This window comes from Bidens hawaiensis, unplaced genomic scaffold (genome assembly GCF_021521415.1).
Source record: "Bidens hawaiensis isolate Kalapana, Puna unplaced genomic scaffold, B.hawaiensis_p1.1 tig00003141_1, whole genome shotgun sequence".
In the NCBI taxonomy this organism is placed as follows: Eukaryota; Viridiplantae; Streptophyta; class Magnoliopsida; order Asterales; family Asteraceae; genus Bidens; species Bidens hawaiensis.
Window position 1 is genome coordinate 2048282 of NW_027491170.1, and position 14841 is coordinate 2063122.

A 14841-nucleotide genomic window follows, 5' to 3' on the forward strand; every position below is an offset into this window, starting at 1 on the left:
TATAATATATGTTTATAACTTTCATAATATAGCAATTTTAACCCGAAACTAAAATTATAACCTCATTGTGTACTCACACTCAAACTCTATGGGCTATTGTGCAAATTATATATAATAATATTATCTTAACCCACCAAACCTGGATCCAAACCCAGTACCCGACCCAAACTCAAACCAATTTCGTTATTGTAAACCTGGTTTCAGTAGGGGATGTAATTCTCACATCTAATACGAAAATTGAATATACAAACGTATTATACATTTCATTTGCGGCCAAACCGACACCTTAATTATGGTTAACGGATCAAACGTGATTCGTTTCATAATATTGCATCAGCCGATACTATTTTGGATTTGAAATACAAGCAAACGATTATATAAACTCAATTCATCACGCATACACAATCACTAATCCATCGCCGTTCTTAACCCTCTATTTAATTTGATTTTAGTTGTTGTTGATAACATGTTCTTCATCGCGACGAGCCGGCCCTGCTCATGCTCAATTAACCCACGTATAATCATCGATAAGGGTAATTTTTACATTGTTGAGTTCGTTTTTCTTCACCCCATGTTCAATCGACCAAACGATTAACGCATTGGCCGATTGAATTGTTAGCGTTTATAATTAAATTATGTCAGGATTTTGTTTGTTTATAATTGATCTTACTGATTCATGTTGCATGTCGCTGGTAGCCCAGCTGGGTATATCACTTGGTTATGGGGGGCAGGTCATGGGTTTGACCCCTGCCACCCTGATACTTTTAGTTTTTCTTTTTAAATTATTTTATTAAGCATAATAATAATGATGATTAAATAAAATTATTTTATTAAAAACCGACTAATGAACTTGTGTTTTCTCGCACCTTTCGTCCGTGTATGTACGTATATGTAGACATATATACGTATATATATAATACCACGAAAACTAATATTTATGATTTAGTATACATCAATTAAACTTTATATATAAATATATTTATATAATTAATAAACTAATAATATTTTTAAAAGATGTATCTTACTTTTATATAATAAAATATTATAATATACTTTATATATAATTAACAAACTAGTAATTTTACATATAGTATCTCTATATGTAATTATATTAATTATGATTAAAAAGGGGTATAATATTAACTTAATAATAATTATAATTAGCGAGCTTTGATAATCGATCTAGTTCATTAACTTAGCGTATCTATATTCTATTTTCCTTCATAGGCTATATCGCCAACGTGTGATTTCCGTGAATCGTCATTCTTAATATCTTAATTCACCTTTGCTCGTCTACTGAGGTGAGTAATCACTCCCCTTTTTTACTTATTTTAAATCTTTTGAGGACATATGCGTACTTTATCTATTTACCTATTATTTAATACTCAACTTGCAGCTGTTAGTCTTGTGTGTTTAATGATTTATACCTAACGTGTTACATGCTTATATGCTTTACTTGAATACATGTTGGAGAGGTCCAACATATTCTCAAAATAGTATGATCATACGACAGTCGTAATAGCTTCGTGCTTTTTGACATCTCATTTATCTTTTCTCATTGGTTAAATTGCTTATCTCATTTGGCTTGTTGCAATACTTATTTTATATATTATATGTACATTAAAACTGATGTGTTGCTCACTCAACCTAGTGTTGACAAATTTACTTTATTTTTAACGCATATGCAGGTTATCGTGTGATGTGAAGTTAGTTCAAGTTTTGGAAGAACACTTAAGAATAAAGATAGAGAAATTAAACAAGACTTTTGTTTTTATGATTTATGTTTGTTTGGTGAACTATTTGTCTTTTTGCATATTGTATTGAATAATTTGTCTTAATCGAATTTTATTAAGTAGATATTGAAATTTCCAATATTGCATGATAGTACCTTGAGAGCTGTGAGCAATCAGTTCACGCCCCGACATTTCCGCCGTAGTTTGGGGTGTGACAGATTGGTATTAGAGCCGAAGGTTTAAGATAGGTCGTTAGTGGTGCCTTAGTAGCATGCTTAGGAGCCCTATACATGCTTATCTGTTTTCCTTATGTGTTCGAATTAATATTTTATAACTTTCTTAGACAATTATTTAATGATTATTTGTTATTATACTGTCGTGCACACACATACACAACTCCGAGGCTATTCCTCAACATTCAAAGATAACTTTTCGTAAATTAGATTAACTTTTATTTTTGGGGAATTCCTTAAGAATTTCCTACTTTTGTTTTTACTCTACACCTTAAGGCTAGGTAGTGTGACAAGTTGTCGTAGTAACTAGAAGGGGGAGAGTACTATAAGTTGGGCCTTGGCAAACCGGTTCCGAGAACCCAAGGTAAGACGCTATTATTTACCTGGAGGATAACATGGTTACAATACTCAAGTTTATAGGCCAAAGCGGGAACACAACTGTCATACGACTGACACCTTAGGTTGTGTTTTTAAACCGATTTCACGGTGGTTCGTTGCTAAATTCGGTTTCCCGATTATTGTGTTTCGTTATTTAAATGGTTAGTTGGGTGGAAAATCCATGGAATCCATGGGCACTCATACTATCTATTTCTCACTTTGTTTTATGTTTTTGTTGGATTCCTCATACGTGTTGATTCACGAGGTACTCCAACTACTTAAATTTTATTTCGTTAGTTCGTTATTTAGTTTGGTCAGTTAAAACGCCATCTAACGCTTATCGGGCCGACAAAATTTATTGTATTGTTAATTCATTAATTTATTGGTACAATCAAAATTACATGTAACGCTCATGGGTTGTCCAACTCAGTTGCTTTTATTCGTTAGTTTCGTTGGGCCATTAAAACTGCCATGGAAAGCTCATGGGAGGCCAACACACAATTTATATTTCGTTAGTTTATTGTAAAGTTAACTTAATCAAATAAAAATCTAAAATTTTAAACTGACTTATATCCTCGTGTAGTCATCACACATTAATCATGTTTACTACATCATCTTATAACTATTTACACAATGTACCCCCTATCTTATAATCTTTTACTTTTAATACTTATGACGCAAATCCTTTACTTTTTAATGCAACGTTATTATAAGTTATCTACATAATTAAACATTTTATTATTCTAATGTTTTCCTCAACTTATCCTTCAACTTATAAATCTTTATTTTTGGTCCTCGTAGAATTTCTCATCTAAAAAACACCGTCATTCTCGACATCAATAGTCTGATTCTCACCACCACCGTATAGCTGCTTCTATAGCCAAAAAGTTAACTGCTGCGATCTCTAGGATAGCAACCTAAATTCGGAACATCCATGCAACCGATCCAACCTTTTCCACTAACCACTCTCTTGGTAACTGCAACTCATCTACTAATCCTCAACACAAGAAACGTAAAAATCCGACTACAACCAATCCTACTCAGTAGCAATCTTCTTCAACTGGTCCGAAAAAGAAACCTTACGAAGGAGCGCACCCCTTCTGCAATACTTGCAACCGTCACCACCCAAGCAACTCCAATTGTTTTCTTTGCACCAATTGTAACCGTTATGGCCACTTTGCTAAATATTGCGCCGAGTCCGTAGTGCACCAACTTCCCCAAAACGTTTTGAGACGCCTGTTCCTAGGGACGGTACCATGCCATTCACTCAACCCGGTGTTCCTAGTACCCATGCTTGCTACCATTGTGGAAACCCATATCATCTCCGTAATACGTGCCCTCAGCTTATCCATGCTCATCAAGCCCAAACTACGACTACACCCTACTACTTGACCCATGCTCACCAGGCTCAAACCCATCAACCTCATGTCCCTCAAGCTCCTCCCATCAATCAAGGTTAACGATACTTAACCCAACACTACCAAACCCCGCAATCGCAAGCTCAAGTTTACCGGACATATTTCCACCAAACAACCTTCTTGCAAACTGTTCAAGCTCAACCACTTCCAAGAATCCACGCGACCATTCTGACGTCGCAATAATCGTTTTGAAGCAATTTTACCTATCAAGAATTTCCTCTTTCGAGGCCAGGTTACGATTCTAATTCCAGTTCCAAGAAATGATTGTCATCCTACATAACACAATCTCTAACTCTGCAATTCATAACTATCTTTAACTTTAGATTAACCTTATAAAAACAATTTATATATATATATATATAGGTATTGGATCATTTCAGAAGTTTTTTTACAACGAGAAGTGCGAGAAGTGAAGGTGTAACTCCATTAATCCCTAATTTCACGCCATTTCTTATGTGTAGGTGCATATGTATGTGTGTAGGTACGTATGTTTGTATATGTGTACGTATGTTTGTATATGTGTATGTATGTTTGTATGTGTGTAGGTACGTATGTTTGAATGTGGCTAGGTACATCTATATATTTGTAGGTAGGTTTGAATGTGTAATTAAGACATAAATACAATCAACCTACATATATGTATGTAACATCATATGAAAGGGAGTGAAATTAGGGATTAATGGAGTTATACCTTCACTTCTCTCACTTCTCGCTGTAATATCACTTCTCGCAAGATCCATCCCCTATATATATATATGTATATATATATATTATAAAGGTAGTTGTAATTTTGGCTTCAAGGGTTGCACTCTTTAGTTGTTTTCTTTATTACTTGTTTCTTCGGCTTTTGTTGGGCTAGGCTTATTAGATGGTTTACACTTGATCTTATTGGGCTTAATATGCATGTAACACCGAAAACACTATGTTTTCGGTGAGCTTATGTTTAGGGCTTGGGCCGTAGTTTGCTAGGCTATATATATACATTGTGTTAGGTCATTAGCGGGGGTCAATGATTAACGAAGCTGGTTGTGGTTAGTAGGTTACATGATTTGGATTCCAATCATATTGTAAACGTTTATTAAGGGCTTAAGCACCCGACGTTAATATAACGTGTGTTTTGTAACATATAGTGTGTTGATTTGTGTTTGTTCTTCTTTACTCTTGAATCACCTTGTTGTTAGTTTTCGCCTAACAACGAGTTTTTTTGATATCACATTGCAAGATCCTGATTTTGGACTTACATATTTTTTTCTTTTTTACTTTTAGCTCTCATACTTTCGCATATTTTATAATATAACTTTAATAGTTTTTCACTTTTAACTTTGGGGCCACATTCTTTTCATCTATTACAAAATTTTCGGTATGCGTTTATTCGTTTGGTCTAAATTTTCGGCCTGTGTGGTTTAGCGTTTTTATGCATATTTTCCCGTTTAACGGCCATGCCGCAATGTGTGGGGTCCTAAATTAACTTAGTTAATGTTTTCTATGTTTTAAGTTTCATGTGTATTGTTCAACGTTTTTACGTCTACCTTTCGTTCGGTTATATTTTTTTTCCTCCGTTTATTATATCCTTTTTTGTATGAGCTTTTCCAGTGTTGGTGGTCGATGGCGGTGATTTGACATTGGTGCTACTTGGCACGATGTACGCCTTGCTGTAACGCAAGGGTTTTTTTTATTGTATATGAAAGTTACTCGTCGTGGAAGAAAGGTGGTGACCTAAAGCGATGGTGGCGGTGGTGACTTCATGTATTCAAGTGAATTGAAGTCTAATAAGCAATTTTACATCCCCGCCGGCAGCGCGAGGATGCCAACACCAGTTATTATATTATAATCTAGTTTATATTTGTTTTTCTAGTTTATTAATTTCAAAAACGAATATTTATAAATGATTTTTATAATAATGAAAAATATTAAACCTTTTTTAAGAATGACAGAGAATCGCACGTGTAAACTTACCCTTTAGCGGTCATGTTCAAGATCGACTCCTCGGCCGTATCCCCTGATGCGCGGGAAATGAATAGAATATGTAAACCCTCGCCCCCTGTGAGGATTATATCTGAGATTAAGTCCCAATTCGTTCTTTCAACCAGATGTCCTTCGAATAAAGTGTAAATTGAACATATATCTCCACTTAAAAAGAACATACCTCTAACCATTAAAACAACTTCTCATGAAAAAAAATATTGAATTTGTATCTTTAGTTAGAAAAAACAAAATCGCTCTTTTTATAGAACATATAAGATACTTGGTAATTATTGGTTGAAATATTTGCTTATAAAAAAAATTTAAAATGATAGATAATCATACAATATAATATTATCTGAAAATTGGAATCACATTTCCTAGTAGGACATAAAAGGTTCTTTTATTTCTCATTCTATATATTCTCTCGCTATGCACATGTATGTAAAAGTGTGTATATATATGGACTCACATCAACATATGTAGGTGCATTTAGTCTCCAACATATGCCAACCACTCTATTTCTCCTTTTCACCTAAACCTCACATTCCTTCATTTACTTCCTCCCCCCTAAACTTCACTTCTCATCATGTTCACCAATGACCCAAATTCGAAAACGGGCCAACGGACCCGAAAACCGGATACCAAAAGTAACGGTAAACACCCGGATTATAGAGGGGTTCGGATGCGGGCATGGGGCAAATGGGTATCCGAGATCCGAGACCCCAAAAAAAAATCCCGAATATGGCTCGGTACATTTTCCGACCCAGAAATGGCCGCACGTGCACACGATGTGGCGGCACTTACTATAAAAGGATCCTCAGCGATCCTTAATTTCCCCGAACTCGCCCATATTTTACCCCGACCCGACACGTGCACTCCACGTGACATCCAAGCAGCAGCCACTAAAGCTGCTGCCATGTGCCACATTAACCTCACCGCATTGGACACTACAAGTACAACAACTTCCACGTCATCTTCATCAGCATATTCTGTAGCGTCCACGTCAGCATCCATGTTGGATGAGGTGTCCACTGAGACACCGTCAGTGGATGACTTGGATGAGATACTTGAGTTACCGAGTCTAGGAGAGAGTTACGACTCGGCCGAGTCGAGAAATGATTACGTGTTTGTCGACTCGGGTTGGGAATATTACTCGTCGGCCGCGGAATGGGCGGCGGATTGCGACGGTGGGTATTTCGCCGGAGAGTCAGGCAGTTTTTTTACAGATGACTACTCATGGCAACATTATTAAATGACACTCATAAGTGAATTTCTGCGTATTTTTTTTGTAATATTTTTTTTAGTTTTTTTAGTTAATTTTTTTTTTAAATTGGTTTGTGGCCCTTTTGCATTATTGGAAACTTTTTATTTCAATAAAAATGAGCTAATATATTTATAGGAAGATGATATATGTAATCGGTCGTAGTTTTAATCGTGCATGTATTTCAAGTTCATTTTGTGCAATTCATTTAATTATAATTAATCGAAAGAATTACATAAATTATTCTTTATGTTTGCATCAAATTTCAGTGGTTGTTATTTATCTTTAAAATTAACATAATTTGTACTACAAATTATGTTAATTTTAAAGATAAATAACAACCACTGAAATTTGATGCAAACATAAAGAACAATTTCTATAATTGTGTCTAATTAATTTGGAAGTTTAAATTAATAAAAAAAAATTAAAATGTTTGAAGATTATTCTCAGGGGTTGAATCCAGCGTAACAAGTAACCAGTTTCAATAACCACTGTGGTTATGAAAACATATTAGTTCCGCTAATTCAATAACTTTATATAATTTCATATTTCTTTGATATTTAAAAATTGATTATTTGAAACTCTTTAGTCTTCGAATATTTATTTAACCAGAATACAAGTTCAAAATACTTTTTCATGTGCAGTAAATAAAAAATAAAGGTTTTGAGTTTAAGTTACACTTATAATGAAGAAAGTATGAGGTTTTCTCATATATAATGAGTTTTTTACTAATAATGAAATGAAAATACTCCGTAATAAGATAAATTTGTGGTTAGTCAGTTTTCTAAATAGCCATCCGGTAAATAAAAATATACTTTTTTGATTGCAATTTCAAGACTTAATAAACGTGTTTCTTTGCCATCAACTTCAGTTACCTAACGACAAAACAACATTAATTATTCGAGAATGACATTACCCTACGTCAAAATTAATGTAACAAGACATTTATATCAAGTTCAAAGGCTGGTGATAGATCATAATATCCACAGTGTACTTGGAAACACTGAACTTTCTTAAATTTCTTTGTTAGAATAGATACAACAGGTGAAACATAACGTTTTGAATTTCCTCTAGCACTTTTGAGTTTATATAAGACGCAATCAATCATTCATGCTGATTTTACGCTTCAGACATGACTCATAAAAAATATCATTAAAGAGGAGACCCACCATTTAAAAAAACCCACTTGGGCGAGTCACCTGACACATGGCATGTTCTGATGAATCTTACGCAAGTATTATTACATGTGATGAGTCAGCGGCTAGGTGTCACTTCCTGGTGAAGTGTGTTCCACGAGCTGACACGTGTCATGGTGACTCATCACCTAACTCACTATATATATAGAAAGGTCGGGTGAGAAGTTTTGATATACAGACACACTGAAAAACTCGATCAATTAGTCACACTTGACACCGTACACACAACCAAGTCCGAACAATCCGAATTTTTTAAAATTCCATATCCGAATCTGATCCGAATCCGAATAAGTATTCGGATCGGTATATTTGGGTTTCGGTTTCAGTTCGGATTTCGGTTTTATTCGGATTTCGGATTTCTTGAACACCCCTAGTATTTAGTATATTCGTTTATGCAAATGTGAATACGCTAACGTGCGTTAGATCGGGTTTAATTTAAAATCAATACGGTTTTTGTAAACATTTCATCTCATAAGATGCGGGTAAGAAATTGGTTATAAAATATTATAAACTAAATGACATATTCCCAAACATGAGCGTTAGAAACAATTATTTTATAAATGTTAATTCATCTAACGGCGTGTTGGATGGGGTTTATTACATAACCAAAGGTTTATGATGCCTATGTGAGAAACTGTATTGTGTAAAAGAATAAGGTTCGTTTCCAAGCACACGGGTCGAAAATGATTCTTATATAAAGAGGTTTTCACAAATGTTAATTTACCTAGCATGTGTGTTGGATAAACCAAAGGTTTCAAAAGGGTTTATTCGAAACATGTAACTTCTAGCACTGGTGTTATAAATTACTATTGTGTATAAGAATATGGCTAGAAATTGTCTAATTTTCTAACGACCATGTTAGAATTATTTTTCTGATAAATAATAAGCTTTAGATATTTGATTTTTCTAATGAGCGCATTTGAAAATGTGGATTTGTAAACCTATAAAGAAATCTTTTGTGAACGTTTAATATTAATAGATATGGTTTATACATATAACCAAAGGTTATAAACATTTGTGTCTAAATGTGTAGACTTTCTAACGATCGTGTTATAAACGAGTTATTTTATAAACCAAGTAATATGAATTCGATATTATTCTTCCGAGCAACTTAGACATGTGTTGTCTTTAATTGGGTACATGCTTAATTCTAAATGGCAGGTTAGAAATGTGGTTTGTTTCAAACCATAATTGCTAAAGCGTTTCGTAACCTTTAGTTTTCTAATATGTGTATTAGAAATAAAATAGTTTATTGTGAAACCGTTTATAAAGTTTTGCAAACATAAAAAAACTATTTTAAATGGAATAAAATATGCGTTTGCAAAAATAAATGGTTCGTCGCTTATACAAGAAGTGACATGTTTGGTAGACTACTGATGGGAAAACAACTTGGTGTTGTTGAGAACATAATTATTAGTCCAAATATTACTACTAGCGTGTAGAATATTAATTAATGTGTTATTGTTGTTGGAAAGATTTTAACTGTTCAAAAGTCTCGGTATGAAATGTGGTAATGACGATATGACTTCATGAGTTCCTTTAAGGGAGTACCTCAAGGAAAGCCACAGGACAATAGCATTACGAAGATCTTGTTCGAACGATGATAGTGCGAAGGTAATAAAAATATACTTTTTTGATTGCAATTTCAAGACTTAATAAACGTGTTTGTTTGCCATCAACTTCAGTTACCTAACGACAAAACAACATTAATTATTCGAGAATGACATTACCCGAAGTCAAAATTAATGTAACAAGACATTTATATCAAGTTCAAAGGCTGGTGATAGATCATAATATCCACAGTGTACTTGAAAACACTGAACTTTCTTAAATTTCTTTGTTAGAATAGATACAACAGGTGAAACATAACGTTTGGAATTTCCTCTAGCACTTTTGAGTTTATATAAGACGCAATTTTTTTTTAGAGAAAATATTGATTCTTTTATATATAACACAAACCGAACTACATCTAGATAATGGGTAAGCGAGCAACAAGCTGCGCCGCTATCCCCTTTTGAATCGCAAAGCCTATTCTACTAAATATAAATCCTTGGTTCCTCGGGCTCTGCGAGTCACTGTGGACCACCTTCTGCACCCGCTCCAAGAAGGGAACCGCCTCGGGAGCTAGGGATCCAAAAGTGTCGAAGGCAAATGGAATAAACACGTGCTGATTCTCCAAACACGATGTCTCATGCTTAGCAACCTTCCTAGACTCCGCTCTCAAAACCGCCTGTCCCGGTAAGAAGCCACTGTCTCTCAGCCCCACTAACGGGGACACCCAGTGAGGTCAACACACGCATGCTTACCCCCTGCCCAGCCAAACACAAGAACATCCGCAGGACGCAGGGTAGATCTTCCCTTACGCGGATCAGTCAAAAAGTTAACAGGTGCCTCTTTCTTGGCTGAGATCCCGGCACGTTTAAGCACATCCCATAACACATCTCTAACCCAGTCATGACGATACTTGAATCCCGGCAATTCCTTATAGTGGAGGGCATGCTCACCGAATCTATCCAAACAAGCTTTTTTACAAATGGGGCATAATTCATCCGGAGGGAAAAGGTGAATCATAAGCCGGTATTTAAAGATGGCTCTGTATTCAACTGCCGACATCCGTTGCCCAAGACCTTCAATGGGCATAACAGTCAAAAAATCCTGTGCATGAGCCCCCTTGAGACAATCTAAAACTGCCTTTTGTCTCGGGGTCATATCGAATCACTCCTCCAAATCATGTACGTGTTTACCATAAAGAGCACTCGCCAAGGTTTGTTGAGGTTTCTTGGGGGCGGTCTCCTTATCGGTAAAACCGCCTATATCAAGGTTCGGGAGAGTTGTTCCAATATTACCAAGTGCAAAAGAGTAGTCAGGATCTACCCCCGTAACACCAGCGTTTCGCAGGACGTGGTCCTGCAATTTCCACGACTGAGACCTGGAAGCCACAAATGCATATGCGGAGACGCAATCAATCATTCATACTGATTTTTACGCTTCAGACCTGACTCATCAAAAAATATCATTAAAGAGGAGACCCACCATTTAAAAAAACCCACTTGAGTTAGTTTTTCAACCTAAGATGTCAATATAATAATATCCGAAGTCTTTACCATCACACCCATGCCATTAATCATACAACCGATTGATGTAAATGGCAGTACACTAAAACATGTCATTTAGGTATTGTTGGTTGAAAGCTACAAAGAGAAGATGTTACCTTCATAAACGAGGCCCCTGCCTAGTTTCTAATGCTTTGAACCTTGTTCAAGCTTGCATGGAAATTGGAATAATTCCTCCGTATAATTTTGGATCGTATGTAGTGATAGATCAATGATATTTTGATCGTTGTTGGTTGGCATTGTTGGATATTTTTGGACTAATAATAATTATTAGTATATGTTACTAACAAACCAATTATTAGCGGGCGCAAAGAGTAGATATAAATGTGATATCCCTACTCTAAAATATGTGTCTAGACACACTTAGTGGCATTAGCAAGGGTGCAGAGAATCCAATACACACACACGCACGTACACGGCTCGGGCGCGACATGTGTCGTCACCAAAAGAGCCCTATGACAAGTGTCGGTTGTGTAGCTAGTGTTGTGAAAAGTGTCATGCGTGTGGGCGAGTCACCTGACACATGGCATGTCCTGATGAATCTTACGCAAGTATTATTACATGTGATGAGTCAGCGGCTAGGTGTCACTTCCTGGTGAAGTGTGTTCCACGAGCTGACACGTGTCATGGTGACTCATCACCTAACTCACTATATATATAGAAAGGTCGGGTGAGAAGTTTTGATATACAGACACACTGAAAAACCCGATCAATTAGTCACACTTGACACCGTACACACAACCAAGTCACGAACCACAGATGATTCATTACGTTCCAATTTTCATGATCCCGAACTCTCGTTACAAATATGTTTTGGGTTCTAGGGTCATCCCGGAAGTACATAATGCTTCGGCTGTTTTATCCTAAGAAATAGACGGACTCACGGTGATGGCTTGAAATCTGTTTTAAGGGACCTCTGTTTAACAACAATTTTTAGCGGCAACCGGGAATCACAGTTTGTTTAGTCTTGCATCTAGGAAGGTACGAATGGCTTCATGCGATCAAGACGGGTTTACCGAATGAAGAAAGACATGGCTCAAAGGTGATGCTCAAGTCTCAGTCAACACAAGCTAGACGATGTGAGCGCTGTTCTAGTCCAATGCGACTCAGCTATTTGTGTAACTCAGCTGAAGAATTCACTATAGGAGAGCAAGTTAATATCCTCGGTATGAATCCAACAATATATATATATATATATATGGTGGGGTTATAATAAGAAGTGTAAAAAGTAATCTGGTGGGTTAGATATGTTGATAAGATGGTGGATATGAAAAGTGTGTTTATTGTGCGGTGTATTTTATTAAATCTAATGGTGAAACACATTTCCTACACTTCTTAGGGAAAATCTACTTTTTATTATAACCTTGCTCTCTCTCTCTCTATATATATATATATATGTTATATTTGTTGTTATTCTCATTTAGATTTGTATACGATATATGTGCTACAATTTTCCAAATTGTATAAAGAGATTATTTAAATGTTTTATTAATATTGTTTATTAAAATTTTGACTCATGTCCTACAATCTTAAAACAAATTGTAAAATTTCGCAAATCTTATAACCCTTATAAAGGATATTGGGTTCAGGAAAGTTTAAAATGATTAAATGGATTTTTATAAATATTTGATTTGGAAAAAGTTTTGTGTGGTACAATTGAGTAAGGATTTGTGATTGAAATACAATATATAATCCGAATACCGTAATACAAAATGAGTAATTTGATTCAACCATTTGAAACGATTTTTTTAACCATATGTGCTCTAACTATAGTTTTAGACCCGGTTTTCTAAAGTCGTGGGGTTTAATGGTTAAACCGATTTTGTGATCGTTTATGTCTAAAATAGAATATAAACAGTTCATTAAAAATTGAACATCTTAAAACGATTTGAAGTGGTATTTAGTAGGGGTGTTCATCGGATCGGATAACGGATTATTCGGGTCAGGTTATATGGCTTTGAGAATTTTTGGACCCTATCCGAAATCCGATCCGATCTGAATTAGGAATATTCCTATCCGACCAGAATCTATCCGAATTCAATTCAGATCGGATTCGGATACTATACGAAAAATCCGAAATTATCTGAATAATCCGAAATAAGTCCAAAAAGTTTTCCTATTTTTTTTCATAACATTTAATAGTTTAAAATCACAATAAACATACAAACCGAAAAAAAAAATTACTCTTAACACAAATTTAAAGTTTAAACTTCAAATAATAGTCAAATTAATATACCAAACCGGAAAATATTACTAGAAACATGTTTTTATTCGTATTAAACGGATATCCGAATAATCCGAACAATCCGAATTTTTTAAAATTCCATATCCGAATCTGATCCGAATCCGAATAAGTATTCGGATCGGTATATTTGGGTTTCGGTTTCAGTTCGGATTTCGGTTTTATTCGGATTTCGGATTTCTTGAACACCCCTAGTATTTAGTATATTCGTTTATGCAAAATGTGAATACGCTAACGTGCGTTAGATCGGGTTTAATTTAAAATCAATACGGTTTTTGTAAACATTTCATCTCATAAGATGCGGGTAAGAAATTGGTTATAAAATATTATAAACTAAATGACATATTCCCAAACATGAGCGTTAGAAACAATTATTTTATAAATGTTAATTCATCTAACGGCGTGTTGGATGGGGTTTATTACATAACCAAAGGTTTATGACGCCTATGTGAGAAACTGTATTGTGTAAAAGAATAAGGTTCGTTTCCAAGCACACGGGTCGAAAATGATTCTTATATAAAGAGGTTTTCACAAATGTTAATTTACCTAGCATGTGTGTTGGATAAACCAGAGGTTTCAAAAGGGTTTATTCGAAACCATGTAACATCTAGCACTGGTGTTATAAATTACTATTGTGTATAAGAATATGGCTAGAAATTGTCTAATTTTCTAACGACCATGTTAGAATTATTTTTCTGATAAATAATAAGCTTTAGATATTTGATTTTTCTAATGAGCGCATTTGAAAATGTGGATTTGTAAACCTATAAAGAAATCTTTTGTGAACGTTTAATATTAATAGATATGGTTTATACATATAACCAAAGGTTATAAACATTTGTGTCTAAATGTGTAGACTTTCTAACGATCGTGTTATAAACGAGTTATTTTATAAACCAAGTAATATGAATTCGATATTATTCTTCCGAGCAACTTAGACATGTGTTGTCTTTAATTGGGTACATGCTTAATTCTAAATGGCAGGTTAGAAATGTGGTTTGTTTCAAACCATAATTGCTAAAGCGTTTCGTAACCTTTAGTTTTCTAATATGTGTATTAGAAATAAAATAGTTTATTGTGAAACCGTTTTTAAAGTTTTGCAAACATAAAAAAACTATTTTAAATGGAATAAAATATGCGTTTGCAAAAATAAATGGTTCGTCGCTTATACAAGAAGTGACATGTTGGGTAGACTACTGATGGGAAAACAACTTGGTGTTGTTGAGAACAGAATTAATAGTCCAAATATTACTACTAGCGTGTAGAATATTAATTAATGTGTTATTGTGGTTGGAAAGATTT

General features: G+C 34.8%; 1 pseudogene; it reads left to right on the forward strand.

The window, feature by feature from the left end:
• The first annotated feature begins 6178 nt into the window (after positions 1–6178).
• LOC143622429 (dehydration-responsive element-binding protein 3 pseudogene) lies at positions 6179–7115 on the forward strand (annotated as a pseudogene).
• The last annotated feature ends 7726 nt before the right edge of the window (positions 7116–14841 follow it).